The following is a 12,573-nucleotide window of genomic DNA, read 5'->3' on the forward strand; positions in this document are numbered from 1 at the left end:
GACCACCCTATTTAAAATTACACTAGTTACCTCTTGACAGTCTTTTTTTCCCCTTTCTCTGCTTTATCTTTCTTCAAAGCACATATCACTTTTTAAAACACCATATTTTTAAAATATTTGTTTTTTAGATATTTAGTCTAAAATTATTTGCCCTTACTACTGCCTTAACTAGAATGTAGTTTCTATGAGGGCAGAAATTTACATTTGTTTGGTTCATTCCAAATAGCTAGAACAGTGCCTCAGATTATTTTAAATGGATAGTTCTTCAATGAAGAATCAATATTTGTTGAATGGGTACAGAATGAGTGCTTTTGCCTATTTATTTATTGCAGTATAGTCGACCTACAATATTATATCTGATTTAGATGTACAATACGGTGATTTGACAATTCCATACATTACACAATTCTCACCATGATAAGTATAGTTACCTGTCACCATACAAAATCATTACAATAGTGTTGGCTATGCTAATTATGCTGTACCTTCCAGCTCCATGACTTATTTCTTTTGTAACTGGAAGTTTGTACTTCTTAATTCCCATCACATATTTTGCTCATCTTCCCACTTACCTTCCCTATGGCAACCACCACTTTGTTCTCTGTATTTATGAGTCTATTTCTTTTCTTTTGTTTTTTAGATTCTACAAAGAAGTAAAACCATATATTTGTCTTTCTCTGACTTATTACATTTAACATAATACTCCCTGGGTCTATCCATGTTGTTGTAAACAGCAAGATCTCATTTTTTTTATGGCTGAATAATATTTCATTCTCTATATCTACCGTACCTTCTTTATCCATTCATCTATCGATGGACACTTGGGGTGCTTCCATAATTTGGCCATTGTAAATAATGCTGCAACAAATATAGGGGTGCATATATCTTTCTGAATTAATATTTTCATTTTCTTTGGGTAAATACCCTGCTGTGGAATTATTAGATCAGTAGTATTTCTATTTTTAACTTTTTGAGGGAGGGAATTCCATACTGCTTTCCACCGTGGCTGCACCAACTTACATTCCCACCGCCAACGGTACATGAGGGTTCCCTTTTCTCCACATCCTTGCCAACACTTGTTATTTCTTTTCTTTTTGATAATAGCCATTCTGACAGTGTGAAATGATCTCTCATTATGGTTTTGATTAGCATTTCCCTGATGATTAGTGATACTGAGCATATTTTCATGTGTTTGTTGGCTGGCTGTATATCTTCTTTGGAAAAATGTCTATTCAGGGCCTCTGCCCATTTTTAATAGGATTATTTGGGGGATTTTGGTGGTGAGTTAGGAGTTCTTTATATATTTTGGATATTAACCTCTTATTGGATAAATGATTTGCAAATATCTTTTTCCATTTAGTAGGTTGCCTTTTTGTTTTGTTGATGGTTCCTTTTGCCATGCAAAAGATGTCCCAGGAGTTTATTTTTGCTTTGTTTCCCTTCCCTGAGGAGACATATCCAGAAAAAGTTGCCAAGGCTGATGGCCAAGAGATTACTGCCTATGTTTTCTTGTAAGAGTTTTGTGGCTTCAGTTCTCACATTTAGGTCTTTAATCCATTCTGAGTTTATTTCTGTGTATGGTGTAGGACAGTGGTCTACTTGCATTCTTTTGCGTGTAGCTGTCTACTTTTCCCAGTACCATTTATTGGGAGACTGTCTGTTCCCCACTGTATATTCTTGCCATGTGTTCCTCCATTTGAACTGATAAACAAATATAAAATAGATTTCTCTAAAATTTGGGAGTTACAAATTATTTGAAAACAAATTCAATCAGTTATTTGCTTACATTACATTGTTTAAGATGAAATGGAGTTTTTCTCAAGGGGAATTATGGAAGATATTACTGTTCTTGTTATGCTTTTTTAAAGTGTTAAATTTTTTCAGCAGAGCATGGATATTCATTTTTTGATCATATCCGTAAATATGTGTTTTAATGATTATTTTCAGTGTAACAAATGGAGTATCAATTGTTACCAGTTCAGAGTCATCTGGAATCTCAGTTATTTCTCATTAATATTTCTTTGCTGTGTATTTACCAGGGCAGAGAGCAAAACTGCTAAATTCAGAAAGCATGTGCACCCTAGGAGAATTCTGTATATCCTAAAAGATTATTATAAGTAAAAGTAAGCTAGTTGGAATGAAAAGGCAATGGCACATTTGAACTTTTATTTCTTTTTTTTTTTTTAAGAGTATTTATTTATTTATTTCACAGAGAGAGAAAGAGAGAGAGTACAAGCAGGGGAAGCAGCAGGCAGAGGGGGACTTAGAAGCAGACTTTCTGCTGAGCAGAGAGCCCGAGGTGGGGCTCGATCCCAGGACCCTGGGATCATGACCTGAGCAGAGGGCAAACGCTTAACCGACTGAGCAACCCAGGTGCCCTGAGCTGTTATTTCTTTTTACTTAATTCAGAACTTTTGTTGTTTTTCTATCTAATTTTTGGCATTTTGTTTTTATCTGGCTTGATATTACTGAGAGCATTGCTTAAGTTTTGCTCTGATTTTTATGATGTATTAAATTTTATTAAAACAAGAGAATGTTTAAAATAACATAATTAATATGAAGCCCCCTTAGAAGGGATACTGAGGTGATTTATAAAAATTGCCTTAAGAGTTTAAAGATAGACATGGAAAAAATTGTTGTAGTTGATGCATGAACTTTCTCCGTGTGCTATGTGGTGTATTTTAGCTCTTCGATATATATTTTCCATGATCCACATCCCATTTAATTAGCTGGAGGAATTTGTAGAATTGGTATCTTAGTCATAGAATCTTCACAAATAGATGGCAGGAAGCAGAAAAGAAAAGAGCTTGGATTTCTAAGTTAGATGGATATATTTAGGTCCAGATACAGTAGTCAAGCTTAAGATTCTCTTGTATTTATGGCTTTTGTATTATGGACCTAGAACAATGAACAACTCACTCTAACGCCATAAAAGCCTGCATTAGAAGAGTCCATCACAATTTCATGTTACTATAATTGTGGGCTTAATTTCCCTAAGCCTTAGTTTTCTTATCTGTAAAATGGGTGCTATTTTATACACACATATATGTTCATTGGGGTATAACTTATATATTCTTCCCAAACCATATGATAGGCACTAACTCTGACTTTGTGGTATTGATCCAACACGTTTAGTGACCTAAGACCTCGTAACCAGTAAGTGGCAGAGTCTGGTTAAGCCTGGCACAGCTTCTAATTCTGCAGTCTTCACACTATGCCCCACAGAAATCAGCACCTGCTCTGTAGTGCCTGTGGCATTCAAGAGAGAGAGGAATAGAGCTGAAAATCATGAGACCAAGGGAAAATGACAGTAAGAAGGAGAGCAAATGAGAAAGAAGTGATAGGTCAGGGTCTAAAGATAAATATATATTTATTTTTTCATTGAGGTATAACTGACATATCAGGTTCAGGTGTACAACACAGTGATTCAGTATTTGTACGTACTGTGAAATGATCATCACAATAAGTCTTCTTAACATCCAGAACCACACAGAGTTACAGAATGTTTTCTTGTGAAGAGAACTTGTAAGATCTACTCTCTTAGCAACTTTCAAATATACAACACAGTATCATCAACTATGGTTACCGTGCTGTACATTACATCCCAAGGACTTGATCTATTTTATAATGTGGAAGTTTGTACCTTTTGACCCGCTTCACCTGTTTTGCTCACCTCATGCCTTCCCTCCTCTCTGGCAACCAACAATCTGTTCTCTGTATCTTTGAGGTCTTTGTTACTGTTTTTATTTGTTTTAGATTCCACATGTAGTGAAGTCACATATGCTTTGCCTCTCTCTGTCTTGTTTCACTTAGCGTAATGCCTTCAGGATCCATCTATGTTATTGCAAGCGACAGAATTCCCTTCTTTTTTATGGCTGAATAATACTCCATCTGTGTGTTTTTATTATATATATAATATATGCATACCATAACTTCTTTATTCATTCATCAGTGGACACTTAGCTTGCTGCCATGTCTTGGCTCCTGCAAATAGTGCTGCAGTGAACATAGGAGTTCAGATATCTTTTTGAGATAGTGTTTTTATTTCCTTTGGATAAATATTCAGAAGTGGAATTGCTAGATCATATGGTGGTTGTTTTTAATTTTTTTGAGAAATCTCCCTGCTCTTTTCCATTGTGGCAGTGCATAAGGGTTCTTTTTTCTCCACATCTTTGGCAACAGTGTTATTTCTCGTTTTTGTTTTGTTTTTGATACTAGTCATTCTGACTGGTTTGAGGTGGTATTTCGTTGTGTTTTTCATTTGCATTTCGCTGATGATTAGTGATGTTGAGGATCTCGTCACATACCCGTCAGCCATCTGTTTGTCTTTAGAAAACTGTTCAGATCCTCTGTTCATTTTTCAAATTGGGTTGTTTTCCTGCTATTGAATTGTATGATTTCTTTGTATATTTTGGATATTAACCCTTTGTCAGATTTGCAGATTTTTTTTTCCCATTCGGTACACCGTCTTTTCATTCTGTTGGTTTCTTTTGCTATGCAGAAACTTTTTAGTTTGATGTAGTTCCATTCGTTTATTTTTACTTTTGTTGCCATTGCTTTTGGTGTCTAAAATATTTCACTGATTTGAGTAAAAGTGGAGTGAATCCTAATCATGAAAGTAGAACTGTCATATTTACATGTCATTTATCCAAATTTGACTACATATGTTCAGTATACAAAAATTATTTATCTATTACAGTATGGACATTATGTATTAGCTAATTACTTTGTCTTTGGTTGGTGCACACCAAAACAAAAACAAAACAATTCAAATCCATGTTGGAGAGAAAGAGTGCACAAAATCACATAGTGTAGTGTATGGTGATTTAATGGGTTATCAAGGGTAATTTTGACAATATGGGGTTTTCTCCTTATACACTTATTTTAAAGCATAACCCATGTTAGAGGTTATTTTATTGTGATATTAATGTAAATAGTTTTCCATGAATTAGGTTAATTTTTGCATAATCTGTGATAATTCATAGATTGGTGCCAACATGCTACATTCTGCAAGAAGCTTTAACTAATATAGAACTGAATGTTTTTTATGGTGATATGCTTATAATTTCTCTATTTCCATATTGCCTAGTTTGTTCATATTTATGTGGTTTGCAACTTATTCATATGTTACCTTCAGGTGTATTACAAACATCATTATAAATGGTAGTGACTGTTCCCCCAACCCCAGAAACTACAGTGTACCTGAAATGTTTATATGTTTATAATGAAAACAACACAATACCAACTCGAAAGTGAATTGCCTAGATGATTCATAAAGGAGATAAATATACTCATAGTAATGCTTTGAAAGCCTTGAAAGAAATGTGCCATCAAAATGTTAGTATGTTTTCACTTAAAAAGAAAAAAGTTCTTTTTGGAAACTGGTTTACATAGGATTTGGAGTTAACATTCCAGTTTTTCAACTGATTGAAACCATTGGCTATTTTATTTCCCAATGTTCTTTGGACTTATTACCATCTGCTGTTTGTTGTTAGGGCATGCAAAATTCCTGGGGTTGTATGTCCTCCAGCAGATTTCTTTGTTATGGTCCATTTTTGTAGGCTGTTAGTTCAATTTTTCTTGGTAGCTCTAGTATTCCTTTACTAAAATCTGTGTTTTGAGTTCTTCCATGACCTGAACGACAAATTCCTACTTTCCAAAAGAAATAACAAAGCAAATGTAAATTATAATAGCTTAACTTATTCTGACCCTGTTAAATACATGTAACTTTTTTTTGCTTTCAATAACTAGATATGTTTTCCTTCTTATTTTCATTTGTTCCCCGAACTAAAATCATCTAACTTATATTGTTACCTAAGGTGTGGTTAAGCAGTACTTCATTCCACTAGCCCATTAAATAAAGCTCTCCCTGATCTATTGCTTACTATAATGGTTGATTGTGTCCCCCTACTTCTCCTGATTTCTCCACAAGGAAAAAAAGTATTGAAGTCTCAACCCTCAGTATCTCAGAATGTTACCTTTGGAGCTAGGGTCTTTTTAGAGGTAATCAAGTTAAAATGAGGTCATTAGAATGAGTGCTAATCCAATATGACTAGTGTCCTCATAAAGAGGGGAAGTTGGGAAACAGACACACACATAGGAGAATACCATGTCAAGATTGGAGTTAGGTTAATATAAGCCAAGGTACTACCAGAAACTAAAAGGCCTGCACAGACTTTTCTTTAGCACCCCCAGAGGGAGCATGACTGCATCCTTGGTCCCAGATTTCTAGCCTCCAGAACAGTGAGACAATACATTTCCTTGAAGTCACTCAGTATGTGGTAATTTGCTACTGCGGCCCTAGCAAGCTAATACACTTACTCACTAAAATTGTTGATCATTGTATTTCTCCATGTTCCTGTCTATGTTCCCAAAGTTTCCTAGTTCTTTGGCTTTTTTTCATTGCTATTCCTTTATAATGGGCTGTCCTTCTCTCACACTCATATATTCAAAATTTACCTTTCATTTAAGGTCCCAATGCTCAAATGCCAGATTGTTTATGAAAATTACATGAACAATAAACCTCTCTTAAAATTAAGGGTATTTCCTCCCCAGTGTCCCACTTTGAGATCGTTAGTTAAATTCCAAAGGGCTAGCAGATTGTCTTTCCATCACCATAGTAGATGTCTAGGGCCATGTATTCTGGAAAGGTTTATTAAATGAGTTATTGGAAGGAGACATGAGATATGCACATGAAAACTGCTAGACACAGGTGCAGTGCTCTGAGAGGGCAGGTGCGAAGAAGTCCACTTTATGGAGACTGAGAGGTACTTACAGCTAAATGGTGTCCTTCAAAGGAGGCTGAAAGCCTGCTTCCGCTGCCTCCGCACTTGAGTTAAAAGCTACTTTTACTTCTGATGCCCCTAATTTCTATATTTAAGCTACTTTGTTAAATACAACGGAAGTCCACTTTATGGGGAGGATGAATAGTACATGGGAAATTCTCCCTATCTAACCCAAGCTCGGTTAGTTTCTGCACGTTCCTCCGATGGCCCTAGGAAAATTTTTTCTTCATTCCACTTATCCTCATTCTTCCCAGGCAGCAAAACTGCTTCAAAAATGTTCTCCTGTACTTTATTTTTGTTCATTTTCATTTAATACTTAACCTTTAATATGAAATTGATTTGGGGTGCAGTGTGACCTAATTTTCTTCTAGAAGTTAACTTTTTCTTTTACCACATATTAAAATCTTATATATGCCAGAGCACATTCTTTTATTGATTGATAGTGATTTGGGGGGCTAATTTTATTTTAATTATTTTAACTCCATAATAAACTTGAATAATTTGCAAGGCACATCCCTTTGATTACCTTTTTGTCTGTAAAACACATATTAACAAGATGTTTACTACAGATAAATTGAAATACATCTTTATCTTTGAGTTTAACATAAAATTTTATTATAAAAAATGACACCTTTCCAGTATTTGGCATTATCATTATTTAATGTGAATTTTCATTCTTTAGCAAAATTTTATAATTTTATTCACACTTAAGATGTCTCTTTTTGAGGTCATTTATAATTCTCTTTATTTTTTTTCTCCATTAAATTAGGATTATAAATGATTATTCACTTGGGAATGGTCCATTTTTATTCAGATTCTTTACTCAAGTAATGTTTCAAATCTAGTAAGCTTTTGGTCCATTTTTTACAATTTTCTAAGTATAGAATTGTTGAAATAAGAATGGCTGTTTTTAAAATATTTTGTTACATCAGTGTTTTCAGATTTGTTTCTTATTGTAATTGGTTATGTCATCTGCAAATAGTGACAGTTTTAATTCTTCCTTCCCAACTTGGATGCCTTTTATTTCTTTTCTTGCCTAATTGCCCCAGCTAGGACCTCTGAAACTATGTTGAGTAAGTGGCAGGAATCAGCATCCTTGTCTTGTTACTGATCTTAGAGGAAAACTTTCATTATTGAGTATAATGTTAACTGTGGGCTTTTCATATATGGCCTTTATTATGTTGAGTTATATCCCCTCTATTTCCATTTAGTTGAGAGTTTTTATCATGAATAGATGTTGAATTTTGTCAAATGCTTTTTCTGCATCTGTTAAGATGATTGTATGATTTTTATCCTTCATTTTGTTAATGTGGTGTATCACACTGACGGATTTATGGATGTTGAATCATCCTAGAATCCCTGGAATAAATCCCACTTGATCATAGTATATGATGATCTTAACATTTTGTTGAATTTGGTTTGCTAATATTTTGTAGAGGGTTTTTGCATTTATATTCATCAAGGATATTGTCTGTAATTTTCTTGTGGCATTCTTGTCTGGTTTTGCTATTTAGAGTAATACTGGCCTTGTAAAAAGATTTTGGAAGTGTTCCTCCTCTTCTTTTTTTTTGAGAGAGTTTGAGTAGGATTTGTATTCAGTCTTCTTTATATGTTTGGTAGAATTCACCAGTGAAGGTGTCTAGTCTGGTTGTTTGGTCCTGGACTTTTGTTTGTTGGGAGGTTTTTACTACTCATTCAATCTTACTAGTAATCGGTGTGTTCAGATTTTCTATTTCTACATGATTCAGTCTCTGTAGGTTGCATCTTTCTAGGAATTAGCCATTTTGTCTAGATTGTCTAACTTGGTGTGTAATTGTTCTGAGAAGTCTATTGTGGTTCCATGTGTTTCTGTAGTATTAATTGTAATATCTCCTCCTCCATTTCTGATTTTGAGTCCTCTCTTTTTCTCTTGTCAAATCTATCTAAAGATTTGTCAGTTTTGCTTATCTTTCTGAAAAAGTAGTTCTTTAGTATCCTTGATCTTTTCTATTTTTTTTTTCTTTATTTCATTTACATCCCTTGATCTTTGTTATTTCCTTTCTTTACCAACTTTGGGCTTCATTTGTTCTTCTTTTTCTAATTCCTTGAAGTGTAAATTTGGGTTGTTTGGGATTTTTTTATTTGTGTCTTTTTTGTTTGTTTCTTGATGTAGGCTTTTATTATGAGATTCTTAGAACTTTTGCTGCATCCCATAAGTTTTGGTTTGTTGTGTTTCCATTTTCATTGTCTCAAGACATTTTTTAGTATCTCTTTGATCTTTTCTTTGACCCATGGATTGCCCAGTAGTATGTCGTTTAATCTTCATATATTTGTGAAGATATTTTACTTTTATTATAATTGATTTCTAATTTCATACTATTGTGGTCAGAAAAGTCCTTAATAGGATTTCAGTCTTTTTAAATTAAGACTTATTTTGCAGCCCAACATAAGCTTGATATATGCTTGAGAAGAATGTGCATTCCATTGCTTCAGGGTGCAGTATTCTGTATATGTCTGTTAAGTCCCTCTGAAACAACGTGTCATTTAAGGTGGGTGTTTCTTTATTGGTGTTCTGTCTGGATGATCTATCCATTGGTGCAAGTGAGGTATTAAAGTTCTCTAGTATTACTGTATTGCTGCCTATTTCTTCCTTTGGTCTGTTAATATTTGCTTTTTATATTGAGGCATTCCTATGTTGGGTACATAAATACTTTAAAATGTTATATCCTCTCATTGGATTGACCTCTTGAGCACTATGTAATGACCTTCTTTGTGTCTTATTAGAGTCTATCTTAAACACTATTTTATCTCATATAAGTATAGCTGCCCCAGCTTTCTTTTGGTTTTCCTTGTACATGGAATATCATTTCCTATCCCTTCACTTTCAGTCTGTGGGTATCTTATATCTGAAGACTGTCTCTTAGGCAGCACATACATGGGTCTTGTTTTTATCCATTCAGCCACTCTAAGTCCTTTTGATATGGGAAACAAAGGCAAAAGAAAATATTAAATTTCTTTACTGCCCACAGCCCATTGACAAGTCCTTGAAACAGGCAGAGTGACATTCCTCTAGGAAGTTAGCTGCCTGGATGTTAAACTTTTCTAAGGGCAAAAAGCAATCTAGTTTAACTTTATCCCAACCCCCCAGGATCCTGTAAGTCTATTTTAACATATAAAAATTCCTTTGGAAACTTCCTTTATCTCTATCCCCCAAGATATATGTTGGCAATCATCCCCCAAGAATATGGCCCACTGATATACTTCTAAAGGGTCTCATGACTAAGGTTTTACTAGACAGCAATAAATGACCTTTTCCTAAAAATAGCTCCTTCAAGATCCTGGAAACCTTGTTTCCAAAATACCTTGGAGGCTTGTGCGGTCCCTAACCCCCTTGTAAATTGAAAGTATATAATCCCAACTCCTCAAAACCCCAGTGCAGCTCTTTCTGCCCATGGGTCCTGTCCCCATGCTTTAATAAAACCACCATTGTTCACTGAAGACATCTCAAGAATTCTTACTTGGCCATCTGGCTCTGAACCCCAACATTTCCTACACACTTTGATAACAGAATTTAGCTCATTTACATTTAGTAATTATTGATAGGCATGTACTTATTGCCATTTTGTTCATTGATTTCTGGCTGTTTTGTAGTTCCTGTTTCTTCTCTTGGTCTTTTCCTTATGATTTGATGATGTACTCTAGTGGTATGCTTAGATTCTTCCCTCTTTGTCTTTTGTGTATTTATAATAAGTTTTTGCCTTGTGGTTATCATGAAGCTTACATAAAACACCTTATATATATAACAGTCAATTTTAAGATTTTAGCAGCTTAAGTTTGAATGCATTCTAAGCTCTACATAATTATCTGCCTCCACATATTATGTTTTTGATGTCACAATTTACAGGTGTTTATTTGGTGTATCCATTAACAAAGTATTGTGGTTATAGTTGTTTTTACTACTTTTTTTCTTTTAACCCTCATACTAGATTTATAAATGATTAACTGACCACCTTTTACAACTGTCATGTATTCTGAATTTTACTACATATTTTACCTTTGTCAATGAGATTTATACTTTCATAAGTTTTCCAGTTACTAAGTAGTGCTCTTTAACTTCAGCTTAAAGAGATCCCTTTAACATTTTTTTGTAAGGCTAGTTTATGATGATAAAGTCTTTTAGCTTTTGCTTTCCTGGAAAAGTATCTCTCCTTCAATTCTTAATGACAAGTCTTATTCTTTCTTTTTATGAATACTTAGATGTAAGTCTTTTCTAGTTCCATTTCTTTTAAATAGTTAATAAAATCTGGGATAGAAAATTACCTATTACTATACATTTATCATTCTATATGTTTTTATATTTAGTATTTTTATTACTCTATGAATTGTTCACAGCTATTTTAGATGTTCTTTCTCTTTTTTATTATGGGTAGATAATTGATTTTTAGTTTCTGTGATTAGGATATGTTTTGTTTTAGATTGTGTGTTTTAAAGTTTATACTTTTTACATTATGGAGAATTATAGATTTTAAGTTTATTGTTTAAAGTTAAGGTGGTGGCATCCTCTAATATATAACTACAGGACTCTGATTTTAGCCCAACGACTATGTAGGAATTACTGAGTAGATTTACCACTCTTCAGTTGTGAGGACATGAGAAGTTTGAAATGCCAGTCACTTTGATTTATGAATCTGACCAAAGTTCTGTTTCAATCTTCATGATTATCTTAAGTGATAAAATAGTATTTCTCCAGCTAAAAAAATTTAATAAGTAAGGTTAAGGAGGTGATCAGTTTCAGTTAAATGCCCCTGGACAATATGAAAACGTTTCTTTCCTTTGCCGTATGGGAAACTACATCTTCATTTAACTTTATTTAAGTAAAAACCTCTTATTTCTTCCTCTCTTATGTTTGTGTACTTGATCTGTCAAAAATGGAAAGTATCTGTTAAAATCTCCCACTATCACATTTTCAGCAATTTTAATTTGTCCTTTCTGTTTGTGTTTCCATATTTGTATGCATGTCTGTCTGAACCCCAGAGAAAAAAGTTTGAGTGATCTCATACCTCAACACCCAGTGCAGAATTATTGATGGTCCTGCAATGCCCCTCTTTTCTTTTGCTATACGTTTATTCCTTTTCATGCTCATTCTCTATTCTACCTACCTCCCATTCCCCAACACACATTCAGGTTAGAAACCTTTGTAATTGGTTTAACAGATGTCTGTTTGTATATATGCTTATGTGATATATATTGTATAATGTGCGGATGTTATTTAATTTTCCTAAGTGGTACTGTTCACGATATCGTCAACTGCTTTTCACTTTTTTTTTTCACAAAGTACTATGCCGATATGACTATCAATTTTGCTGTGCATGTTGCTTTTCAAATCTGCTTCATACTCCAAGCAAGTACGTATGTATTCATCATATTTATCCATTTATTCTCTCAATAATGGCACCCAGATTACATTCAACTCCATACAGCAAATCTGAACAAACTTTCTTATATACTTCTTTCATATATAAAGATGATAAGAGTTTCAGAAGGAAAGGTATCAATCTAGATGGTAATCAGATGGTAATTTAACTAGATAGTATCAGATTTCTTACAAAGGTTGCAATCTGCATTTCTGCCAGCAAGGCGTGAAGATCCCTATCCCTCTTATCCAGCCAGCACTTGGCATTATTCAGCTTTCTAATTTTTGACAGTCTGAAAGGTAAAAAATGATACCTCATTTAAATCTGCATTTCTTGTTGTTAGTTTGAGCATGTAGTCAAATGTTGAGGCCTTTTAAATTTCATTTTCTGTATTT

This window comes from Ursus arctos, unplaced genomic scaffold, assembly GCF_023065955.2.
Source record: "Ursus arctos isolate Adak ecotype North America unplaced genomic scaffold, UrsArc2.0 scaffold_6, whole genome shotgun sequence".
Lineage (NCBI taxonomy): Eukaryota > Metazoa > Chordata > Mammalia > Carnivora > Ursidae > Ursus > Ursus arctos.